Below are 12446 nucleotides of genomic sequence, written 5' to 3'. Positions count from 1 at the left end.
ATAAAGAATGTGATTCTTTCCAAAGATATAAAACCTACGAACTTTCACAACACATGATCAGCTATTATCTACAATGGCCTCTGGAGATTTTAAGAGATTTAAGAGATATTCTAGATAAATCAACCATAACATCTTGAGACATACATTACAGGGATAGCAGAAGAAAACAGAAGGTAGTGAGAACATGCTTTTCAATTGCTCTAACATTTGCAAAATTTCCCTAACATCAAAGCATTTTTTTTTTACTTCAGTAAGGAAACTGGATATTCAAAGCCATTAGATGAAGTATATTTAAACATGGAGTCTTCATATAACTTAATAAAAAGTGGATTTTCTCCATAAATAATTCAGAAAATTGCCTTATCTTCTTACTGTGAAGGTTTTCTTACAATGCTCTATTATCTTTTCCTTTAAAAACGAATTTTCCATATCTAAGTTCTGACATTCATTCAGCTTGTAGAAGAGAGGGCTTTATTGTTGGAAATAAGACCTTCTTCTGGAATTTGTTTTTTTTAAAAGCAGACATATCTTCTGACTAAGAATTGGAGGATTGAGGAAGGTTGACAACATATTACTGAAACTGAAAAGGTTTAAAGAGTGTAACATATAATTTAAAAGAATCAGTCAGTAATAAACAGCAATTTTAAAAAGCCCAATATTGTAAATACAAATTGGTGTTAATAAAATCCATCATAACAAATAAAATATAAAAAGTAATTTTTTGCATAATCAAGAGATTTTAGGACCCAGCTGGCAAGCATTTTAAGAAGCATTCAACTAGATAGTAATTCAATATAAGTAAATAAATTGAACAAACACTTATAGACTGTATTCCAGCTCAAATTCACAAACATTTACTACATATCAAGCACCATGCTAAAAACTTTATGTGTTTTATAACATTTCATTCTCACAATAACCCTATAGCGTAGGGTCTATTAGGGAGGAAGAAACTCATACTCCGAGAGTTTAAGTAACATGCTCAGGATCACATTATTAGTATTCAATCAAATCCAGGCAGGCCTTTTCCAGCGTTAAAGCTGGCTCCTTCTCTCGTAGAGCTAATACTCTTGATCTGTAAAATAATCTGCAATTTTACTGAGTGTTCATCAGCCCTTTACTGTGTTATTATGTCTAGCCCTAATGGATAATAATTAAGGGGTTACAAAAGGCTTTTTCAAGGATGGATTAAAGAGATTTGTTTCTAATTTGAGGAAGAGAAAGATGGTAATAGAACTGGAAACCAATAAAACATTATTACCAGGATGTTGCACTATTTCCAATAAGAACTAAAGAAAGTAGGGTTAATCTGCAGCTTGTGGCTTACTTTTAAAGTGAAAGAAGGAAAATCTTAGTTATCGAATTTTTTCTCACACTAGTCTTAGAAAGTGACTTATAGTTTATATACCTCAGTGAGACAGGACCCAAGTCTCCTAACTCCTGGCCAGGGCTATCTACATTTTATCACACTACAATTTAGAGTCATATTACATGATTTCTTAAGATCCCTACATTATGTTTAAATTGTACAATCTGTGATTTGCATAAACATGCAGAGATACAGAGTCTCCACCGGCTTTAACAAGGGGGAAGGAAACAATTTCTCTCTCTCTTTCTCTCTCTCTCACACACACACACACGTGTGCACAGCTGTTTAGAGTATGGCGTTAGGCTGCTCCTCTATTCCTGTCATCTAGAAATAGCAGAGGGACCTTGGGTGCCCCTGACAGTTCTCTAAGAGGCATGCCCGAGAGCTGAACACAGCTGCCACACACAGTGATGCAGCAATTTACCAGTAGAAAATATGACAGCGAGAAGAAGGAGAATTTTTCATCCTGGATTTGGGTGAGGAACATTTCTCATTGTGCACAAATAAAGAGATATCTACAGTTATTAATTTGTTCTTTATTCCAAAGCTGCTAATGTGTGTAACTGGCTGATTTCAGACAAAAAAAACCAAACAAACCCTATTTGCTTTAATCGAGCGTTTAGAATGTAGAAACTGATTTGATAAGTTCATACCAAAAAGCAAATAAAATTTAAATTAAATTAAATTAAGTGGTGATTACAGAAATGTACCTAATATTATATGGCTAAAGACATGAGAGATTTTTTTTCTTGGATAGGGGACGTGTTCTCTTTAAATCTAATAGACATGTGGGAGACCGATTGATAACTTTGTTAATCCTATTTTACAGAAGAGGAAGAGGAGGCAACAGACCACTGAAGGAATGCTCCTCAAGCCATGTTGCAAGAGACAACACACACACAGCACTGCTTCCTGAAATCACACTGTGCCTCTCCAGGCAACGCCCATTTCATTAAAATGAAATATCAGCTCTTCCTCAAATCGTCAAGTTAAAAAAGCATACCTTAATGAGAGCTCTCTCAATCTTTCTGTTAAATGATTCAATGTGGGTGTGATGTGGCTCCAAGAAGAAATGAAAGGTAATGGCCTTTAAAAAACAACTTTTTCCAAGAAAACTTTGGCCTTCTAGGAGACAAGCGTTTGTGACTCTTTGGGTATGTGGCTTGCTTAAAAGAAAAAAAAAGTGCAACTCTCCAAGAGAAAAATGGAAATCAGTAGTGGAGAGAGAAAAAGAAGGACTTTCAAAGCTTGACTCGAAATTCCTTTCTGAGACTCACATGAGCACTTTAGCTCTAGAACAATGTTTCCAGAAACTCAATCTATCAATAGGGAATTTGGTCTACTCTTATTTTACGGCATATCTGCCAAAAAAAAAAAAAAAGTCATATATGGCATGTTTTGACTTGGCTCTAAGCTTTCTAAAAGCTTTTCTTTCTTTTTCAGCTGAAACTCTGAAACTTACCTGCTACCCTTCTGGCCCAAAGCCAGTTCATTACTAAATCTACACTGTGCTGGGTTTCTCTGTATTCCAGCCAGACTCCTATTTCAGACGTTGGCACAAATGACTGAGTGCTGATAGTGAAGCCACGAAATGTTAAGATGAGGTCATTTGGGAAGGGGCAGGGGGAAGAAAGTATGGAATTTCTTGGTTAAAGCCTGTAAAAGGTTAAATAAGCTGAGAACACTCAATTGCTGAAGAACCAACAGGCAGATTCCCTTGGTGCCACTATGATGACAAGCCGCTGTCTTCACAGTTGCTAAGACAACTTCATGATCAAAGGATTTAGAAGATCCACTTTCTATCTCCTGGGAGATAGGCAGTGGGGGAATCTGCTTTATTATTCCCTCATTTATTTCTTTATCCATCCATCCCCTTACTAACTAATTCAACCAGCCAATTAAGAGCAATTTTATTTTGAATAGTATACAACAGTGCTTCTAAAAGTTTAATGAAAGTTCAAATTACTTGGGAATCTTGTTAAAATGCAGTCTTTGATTCAGGAGTCTGGGGTGGGCTCAAAATTCTGCATTTCTCCTAAGCTCCCAGGTGATACCTATGCTGCTCCTCCAAGAGTAGGAAAGAAATACAGTTGACTCTTGAACAGCAAAGGGGTTGGGGGTCCCAATCCTCTGCACAATCAAAAATCTGTATATTACTTATACTTGGCCCTTTGTATATGAGCTTCCTCTGAATCTGCGATTCTCTGGATTCAACCAATCACGGGTCGTGTAGTGCTGTAGTACTTACTATCACATACAAGTGGACCCATGCAGTTCAAACCCGTTTTGTTTAAGGGTCAACAGTACACCCATTTTACTTCTCTTTCCCCTACACCAGTGGTTTTCACACTTGTTAGAAAAATGCAAATTCTCAGGCCCAACCCAGACCTGTTAAATCTTGGGGTTTGGATTCAGCAACCCTTATATTTCCAAGCCCCCAAGGTTATTGTGTTGTATGCTCAAGTTTCAGAACCAATGAGTCTAGACCATTATTCTTAAAGCCAGGCTGTGCCTTAGAATCACTTGGGGGAGCTTGCAGGTTAAATTGTTTCCCACAAAAAAGAAATGTTGAAGTCATAACCCCAGATACCCGTGAATGTGACCTTATTTGGAAATAGTCTTTGCGGATGGAATCGAGTTAAGATGAGGCCAGACCTGATACGGTTGGGTCCCAAATCCCATGACCAGTGTTCGTATAAGAAGAATGAGATTTGGAGACACAGACACAGGAAAGAAGGCTATGCAATGAACGAGGCAGAAATTGGAGTGATGCCGCTATAAGCCTGGGAATGCCAATGACTGCCTGCAACCAGAAGTAAGGAGAGAAGCATGCAACACGTTCTTCCCTAGAGCCTTCAGAGGAAGCATGGCCCTGCCAACACCTTGATTTCACACTTCTAACCTCCAGAACCCTGAGAGAATAAATTTCTGTTGTCTTAAGTCACCAAATTTGTAGTACTCTGTTACGGCAGCCCCAGGAAACTAATTACAGAGCTTTGGAAAACAAACAAACAAAAATAACCAAAGCCTATTCCCTTATCATATAAATCAGAATCTCTGGGGATGGGAACATCTGAATGAAGGTTTCTAAAATCTCCCTCAAGGGATTACAACATGTGCTCAGGGTTGAAATCCACAGCTCTAGACATTTCTAGACATAAATAGATTGTTTATACTTAATTTTGCAATAAATAAAAAACACTACAAGCAATTGAATATCAGTATAAGGTTATCTGTAAGTTTTTTAAGTATCAAAATGAGTTATGTAGATGAGAAGTATACTAAGACAATAGTTCTCAGAGTTTGGTTAGGGAAACACTTAGAATCACCTGTGGTCTATTAATCAGGTGGGTTCTGGGCCCCATCTCAAACTTAATGACCAGACTCTCCTGGGGTAGGGCCTGAGTAGCACAAGTTCTCAAGCTCCCTTGAGATGATCCCTATGTACACTGAAGTTTGAAAGCCATCTCTATAGAGGTGATTGAGCAGGCTTGAGCCGCTGGGGACAACCTCCTTAAAGATGAAGAAATTGGAGGAACCTAGTAAGGGGGCACGAGTGAATAATGTCATCAGAAGGAACTGTTGAGAAACTTAGCCGCTGGAACAAAGAAGGGCCTTTCTGGAAGCTGATGGACATCAGGTGGGACTGGTGAGGGAATAGAGAACTTTTGAATGCAGGTGATAAAATATGGTTGAAGGAACACCATCGGCATCCCCTGGGAGTTGAGCTAAAATGCAGATTCGTGGGCTCACGACAGTCCTATTGAATCAGAGACTGCATTTTAACAAGCTCTCCAGATAATATGGACATACAGTAAATTTTGAGAAGCACTGTCCTGGTGGCAGTAAGAAATCTGTCAGAAGTTTATGAGCCAGGAAGTGATATGATAAAACTATGCATGAGTAGGCTTAACTTAGTGGGGATGTTTAGGGTAAATTGGGAGGCTTGTAGAGCTTTCCCATAAAAATCTCTGCAATGATGGAAATGTTCTACATCTGCACTGTTTAATATATTAGCCACATGTGGCCATTGAGCCACTGAAATGTGGCTGGTGGGATAGAGAAACTGAACTTTTTACGTTTTATAATTTTAATTAATTTACATTTAAATCACCACATGTGGTAGCGGCTATTGTATCGGACAATACAGGCTTGGAGGCTGCAGGTATGAAGACTCGTTAGGAGGTGTCAGTGGCCAGAGGATGCTCTGACTGCACCTGAGGGTATGACATTGTCACACAACATCAAGTGTTAGTTCTCACACCACTTTCATATGTGCTCAGGAAAATGGGCAATCTAATTTTCTGTTGAATGCAGTAATTAGTTAATGATTGTTAAATTGTGCCTCCAGTAAACTTTCAGTTACAAAGGATCTGATTAGCCCTTCTAGTGCTTATGCCCATTGCTTGCTTTTCTTTCCTTTACATTTTGCTATTTACATTCCTTGGCTTGTCAATATCACTTGCCAGAGTGTCAACAGGGACAAGGAAATCTTGTTACAAGAGATCTAACTGATGAAGAAAAAAAGATACTATTATTTGTCTGGATTTTTTGTTTGGGTTTTGTACAGTCAATTTCAGATGTCTGTTGCTCCCCAAATTCATTGTCTTTTTCTTTCACAAATAATCTGTTTACAGGAGTGTCAGGAGAGATGGGAGTGACATGCCCTTGATTATAATTAGCGGCGTGTATATAGCATCCCAATACTGGATGGAGAGATGGAAGATCACAGCTGTGAGCCCCAGCAGCCTGTTACTTTTGCTTTGGCTTCTTTAGCCCAGCCTACTGTCTTCTTAATCCATAACACTCCCTCCCTCGATTACTCCATGCTCAGGAAAGCACAACCCATCTCTGAGTTGCTCTGATGCGATATATGTAATTTTTGTCCAGCTTCTACCTCTTTCAACTGTGTGACACCTGAGCTTATGCTCTGGGTGCTTTTTTTTTTCTTGTCTCTGCTTCTTACATTTTCCTTCTCTCTCTTCTTGAGCCCTCTCCCCAACTTTTACTAGCGTGAGCAGAAGTCACTTTTCGGGCATGCCCTGGGCCCGTTTAGAAGATTTCAAGAGTAAGGTCTGCTGGAAATGTCTCTGAAGCATCAATGTAATGGATTAGATCCCTGAAGTTGCTATTTTTAAAGATATTTGTTCGAAAACAGGAAACTAACTCTAAAGGTTTCAACAGATTTATTAGTTCACAAATAATTATTGAACACCTAGACACAGTCCCTGCTTGCAAAGAGCTCAAAATTTGCTAGGAGGAGACAAAATGCAAAATTCGCTAGGAGGAGACAAAAACAAAACAAAACAAAACAAAAACAACAACAAAACCCCAAAAACAAAACAAAACAAAAAACCTTCAGTATAGTGTTATTCTTACAAATAGAAATAATAATTTGGGCATAAAATCATTCAGAAAGGACAGGGAAGAATTCATTGAAAGGGTAACTTTTGATCAAGCTCTTAAAAGATAAACATTCTCCAGGTAAGATGGGGGTGATTGTTGAGGGAAACATGTCCAAGCTGGGAGGCATGGAAAAGTGTGGCGGATTTAGGGAAATTCCATATTCCTGGAACTAAGGGTATGAGAAGTTACCTTGATTGCGAAATATGTAATCAGGAATGCCTTGAACATGGTACTGAGGAATTCTGACTTTACCTCATTGGTGAAATGGGGCCACGGAAGGGTATCAATAGGGATTAATAATCAGGCCTTTGTGCTTAAAATATTAATATGGATAATGTATTGGAGTGGACAAAATTAGACTCAGGAAGACAAGTTAAAATGGTATTACAATAATCTGGTTAAGAGATGATGAGGCCTTAAATTAAGAACAGAGCAATAGGATGTGGAGAGAAAGCTTTGAGAGCAGTTAGTAGTTGAGAAAATTGCCTAAATATCAAGCAAGATGAGACTTTTAATAAATTTCAAAAAGCCATTCTCTAATAAATTTCTGCACCGACACCATAGAGCTGGTGATTAGATGGGGTGGATTGGGGATGGACTGAGCGTGGACTTGGAAATCAGAGAAGCCTACACTTCAGACCCAAATCCATCACTTCCAAGATGGATTAATTATGGTCAGATACTTACCTGTCTGACCCTCAGTGAACTGGAGGTAATTCCTGCCTTGAAAGATTGTTGGGACGTTTAAATAAGTTATGAAGAATATTTGGTACACGTGGATAGCCAGTTAGCTTGCTTTCTGCCCTCTTTTTCAACTCTAAAATCCATGGGAATGGGTCCTTTAAGATAAAAAGACAACTTCTTCTTTTGAATTGGCAGTCTGAGAGCCTAAAATTTTCTTAATAAGCAATTTATTTTTTCCTGGTAGGATCAGGCCCACAGCACCACTCTGTAATGAAATTTCCAAGTGACAGTTATGTTAAATGTAACAAAACTGTAATATGCCTAGAGCTGACATATTCCAATCAATACACTTGTTGGACAAAACGTCAGATTCAATAAAGCTGTCCAATGCCACTTGCATTGCCAATCGGATTATAAATGACTTCTGATAATAAGTGAAAACCCTCAATGTGAAACAGTTATTTCAAGCCAAATGCTGTTCAGAAAAGTTGTTCTGCCTCTCCTGAGAAGCTTTCAGAAACAGCTTTGAATTAAATCTGTCCTGCTGTGTAAGATAAGCAATTATCAACTACACCAATAGGAAAAAGCTATCAAAAAGGGAGATTTGGTATCAATGATTTCTATAATCATTAGTAAATGTCATTTTGATGAAAACTTTCTACACTAGGCCAAATTGCCAAGACACTTTTTAAATTAGAAGGCTAACAGGAAGATTTTGTTTTCATAAGGTTTGTCTAAGATTACCACTGTGAAATACAAAGTAGAAGTATCTCCTAGAAGCATAGTTCTATAGCTAAATTTGCAAAAACAAAACAAACTGAGACTAAAACAATTACAAAGGAAAGCCTACAAGAATTTTATTTGATAACAGTACATACAAATATGTACTTACAAAATAATAAAAATGAGAAAATTTGGCCTTCAAAGAGACCACTGATATTGAGTCAGAAATCGCCAAACTATATGCAAAATTTAGCAAAGACTGTGACTTGTAGGGACTTCTTGGGACACAAAACTAACATTTTTTATCAACCACTCTGTGGCTGATACTATGATGATTATTTTAAATGCAATATTACTTATAATACAGAAATCCTATGTGCTAGGAGGGAACACTAAGCCTTAGAGAGTTTAGATAACTTGTCCAAACTCACAGAGCTACAAATAAGTTTACATGATTCATACAGCAAAAAAAGGAGTTCAAGTAATTTGCTCAAATTTACACAGTATTTGAACTCATGGTTATCTACCTTGAAATTTCTGCTGTTTCCACTATCCTGAGTATAGTCTTTTAAAGCCTCAGTATTATCACCTGCAAAACGGGAATGATGCCTATTTCCAGATGTATTAGTCAGGATTTCAACAGGAAATCGATGTACATCCAAACTAGGTAACTGAAGATTCCAATAAAGGGACGATTTACTAGAGTGCGAGTACATATATGGAAAAAGGGACAGTGCCCTGGCCAGGAATAAGGGAGACCCTTTACCACCCCGTGGCCTTCAAGGGCAGGAAAGAAAGTGATTACTGGAAGTGGAAAGAAAGTTGTAGAGAGGGCTTCTGGCCAGGAGCTGAGGGTTTCCACAGGAAAACACGGCCAGTGTCAACCTTGCTGTGTGCTGAGGGGGACTGATATCCTACCATCATCCTCCTTTCATCCTGTGATGGCCTGTGATTGCCTTCCAACTGGATACCATCCTGACACAGCCCATACAGGTCAGCTGCCCAGGCCCAGAGCAGGATGGAGTATGGATCTGGAGGGCAAATAGAGAGTATCCAACACAGTAGTATTAAGTGAGAAGATGTTCTGAGAACGTGAAATACATACCCTGGAGATGATACAGCAATAGTAGTCACTTGCACATTGAGAGCTTATTATATGCCAGGAATCATAAGCACTTTTAAATATTATATATTTTTTATTTTCGCAACAATCCTATGAGATAGGAACTAATATCTTCACTTCCAAGGTGAAGAAACAGAGACTTACAGAAGTGATATAATGTGGCCAAAGTAATAAGTACCAATACTGGAATAAGAACCAAGGCTGTAGAAACCCAGATCTCACTCTTTTATCTCTGCTGTATCACTGGGTGTATGTAAGGCTTGGGGAATCGTGGCAGGTTATTAGCAGTATAAACAGATCCCTGAAGGATTGTTATTTCCATTTTATAGATAACGAATATAAGTTTTCAGTTGTTCAACTGGTTGTAAATGATCCAGGTCATGTTATGTTCTAGCACCTTCCCAGACTTCTTATCTTACTACCCTTTGAGCTGTGCTGTCTCCCAAAGAGCAATACATAAACCATCTGTTTCACAATCATTCATGCAATATTTATTGAACATCTATTATATGTACTAGGGTCTGAAGGTATAAAGAAATCATGATCCCTTTCGGTAGAGGTAGCTCATAGCCAGCCCTGGTCCCAAATACCATAGTCTCTTCACCTGAATTATTGTAATAACCTCTCAACTGATCTCATTGCTCCTGTCCTTGACCCCATAGTCCACTAAAAAGCTAGAGAAATTCTTTGAAATCACAAGTCAGATCACATCACTCAGTTGTTCAAACTCCTTCAATGCCTTCCCATCTCATTCAGACTGTAGGTCAAAATCCTAAAGCCGCCTAAAGTGCCCAACATCAGCTGCACATTAGAATTATCACAGGATCTGTTTAAAAATATCAGTGCCTCCTCCCTCCAAAAAATGAACCTTAAATCCACCCCCTAACCGTGCTTGAGTGAGGGTTGTGCTTATTGAATTACTGACCCAAAAGGTAGAGTAATGGAAAAGGTTGGGTGGGGGAGACTTTACAGTGTATAACCTGGGAAACTATCTTGGCCAAATGATCAAAGGTACATCATCAGTGATAAGTCATTAAGTCATGTTGATGGCACATACTTGATATAATGTGATGAGAAGGATACTTCAGTTCTGGAGTATCCTTCCCCCAAACCCATGACTTCAGGCTAAACATGAGAAAAACATCAAAGGCACGCTACCAAGCACCTGAACAGTACTCCTCAAAACTGGCAAGGATATGAAAAACAAAACAAAAAAATGCCTAAGAAATTGTTACAGACTAAAGGTGACTATTGGAATCATGATAACTAAATGTAATGTGGAATCCTGGATGTGGTCCTAGAATAGAAAAAGACATCAGCTGAAAAAGTAGTAAAATCCTAATAAAGTGTGGAGTTTATTTAGTTAATGTTGGTTTCTTGGTTGTACCAAATGTACCATGGTAATGCAAAATGTCAACCATTGTAGAGGAAACTGGGTGGGGAGATGCAGGAACTCCCTGTACTATCTTTGCTACTTTTCTAGAAAGTTTTATTCTAAAATCAAAAGTTTATTAAACCTTGAAAAAAAAACATGATAGAAAACAACAAGAAGAACAAATACCAATGTCTGGGCTCTACTCCAAGTCATTAAAGTTAAACTCTCGGGATAAGACAGGGCTGTCTTATATTTTTTAAAGCTCACCAGTTGTTTCTAATGTACAGCCTTGTTGAGAACCATTGTCCTACTTCATGACACCTCTCTAATACCATCTCCCACTCCTCTCTCTCCCTAACACAGTGTATGTACAATGGCCACTCTGCCCTCCTTGCTATTCCCCCAAATATGCCAGGAATATTTGCATTTCACAGCCTTTGCATGCATAGTTTCCTCTGACTAGAACACAACTTCATTTAAACACCAGCATTGCTTGCTCTCTTGCTTACTTCAAATCTATGTAAAAAACAAAAACCAAACAAACAAAAAACCCTGCCGTCTCAATAAAGGGTCCCTGAAGATCATCTTTCTAAAAATAAACCACTTTCTTTCTAAAAGCAACAACTTTCCCCACCAGAACTGTTTCCCCACTTTCCCTGTTTATCTTACCTTGTTGAGTTTTTTTTTTTCTCATAGCATTTAAGATTGCCTGGCATTTTATTATAAATATGTTTATGTGTTATTATATTTGTGCCCCTACTAGAAGCTAAGCTCCATGATAGCTGGTAGTTTTTTTGTTCATTGTTTGTCCTCAGTGCCTAGAGTAGTGATTGTCATGTAGTTAATATTCATTAAATATTTGTGGAATGCTTGAATGAATGAATGAGGAAAATTGACAAGTAGACAATTATGATGCAGCATTAAAACTGCTATGATAAACAGAAACACGGGGTGCTTGGGAAAGGGTGTTGATGGACACTGAGTGCCGACTGGGGAAGTTCTTGGGCCTTTTAGAAGACATGTTCCTGAGGCAAGTTGTAAAGGTCAAAAGACTGAGTATAGAGTTTCAGACAGAGAAGGCATCATAAACAAAGGCCCAGAAGGTCTGGGAACTGCCAATAGTTCAGTATGACAGGTGCTCGGAGAAATGTGAGCTGTGTTGCGTGGCTCGAGGTGAGGCTCCAACGGAAGGCAATAAAGGGGCGCATAGGCCACGTGATGGAGTATGGACTTTATCCTGAAGGCAATGAGGAACCACTGAAGGATTTCACATCAAAGCAGAAGTTACTTTAGTAGGAAACATTCATCACATTTTCTATATTATGAAATGGTAAGTAATTCTTTATCAAATGATATCAACATTTTATACTAAAATTTTTGTGAGGAATGAATTTTCAGGATGAGTTTATATTACTAAACTTAACTGAGTTTTAGTGACTGAAATGGGGAATTGTTTTAGGTATTTTCTCTCTGTAGGGTAACATTTAAGATGATCCTACAGAAGGTTTTTTGATAATGTTTATATCCTCCAAATAAATCTTTTAAAAGATCAAACATTGGAAAAAGGATACATTGCCTTGAAGACTTTTTTTGGAAGGCAGAAATTAAATTACATTTCTCATCCTCAAACTCCTTTCCATGTGCCTTGACATGTTTTACACCTTTTTTATAGATACAGTTAACTCCTTGTATCCATATTTCTGAAGATGGGGTCTTGTGAATTCTCTAAATTCATAGGTATGAAAAAAATTTGGACAAAATTCAAA

At 38.1% G+C, this 12446-nt stretch overlaps 1 protein-coding gene across 15 annotated transcripts in view; it reads left to right on the top strand.

The window, feature by feature from the left end:
• Positions 1–770: 770 nt before the first annotated feature.
• LOC309629926 (uncharacterized protein) overlaps positions 771–12446 on the top strand; it is a 136715-nt gene continuing 125039 nt past the window's right edge. For all 15 annotated transcript variants that reach the window (XR_014245292.1, XR_014245293.1, XR_014245294.1 and 12 more), the window contains exons 1-2: positions 771–1845; positions 2199–12010. The gene's annotated coding sequence lies outside the window, so the exon portion shown is untranslated. The remainder of the gene's footprint in view (positions 1846–2198; positions 12011–12446) is intronic.

Source organism: Balaenoptera borealis (genome assembly GCF_965194805.1).
Source record: "Balaenoptera borealis genome assembly, chromosome: 5".
NCBI lineage: Eukaryota > Metazoa > Chordata > Mammalia > Artiodactyla > Balaenopteridae > Balaenoptera > Balaenoptera borealis.
Note: the sequence above shows the minus strand (reverse complement) of the source record. Positions and strands in the feature narration are given on the sequence as shown.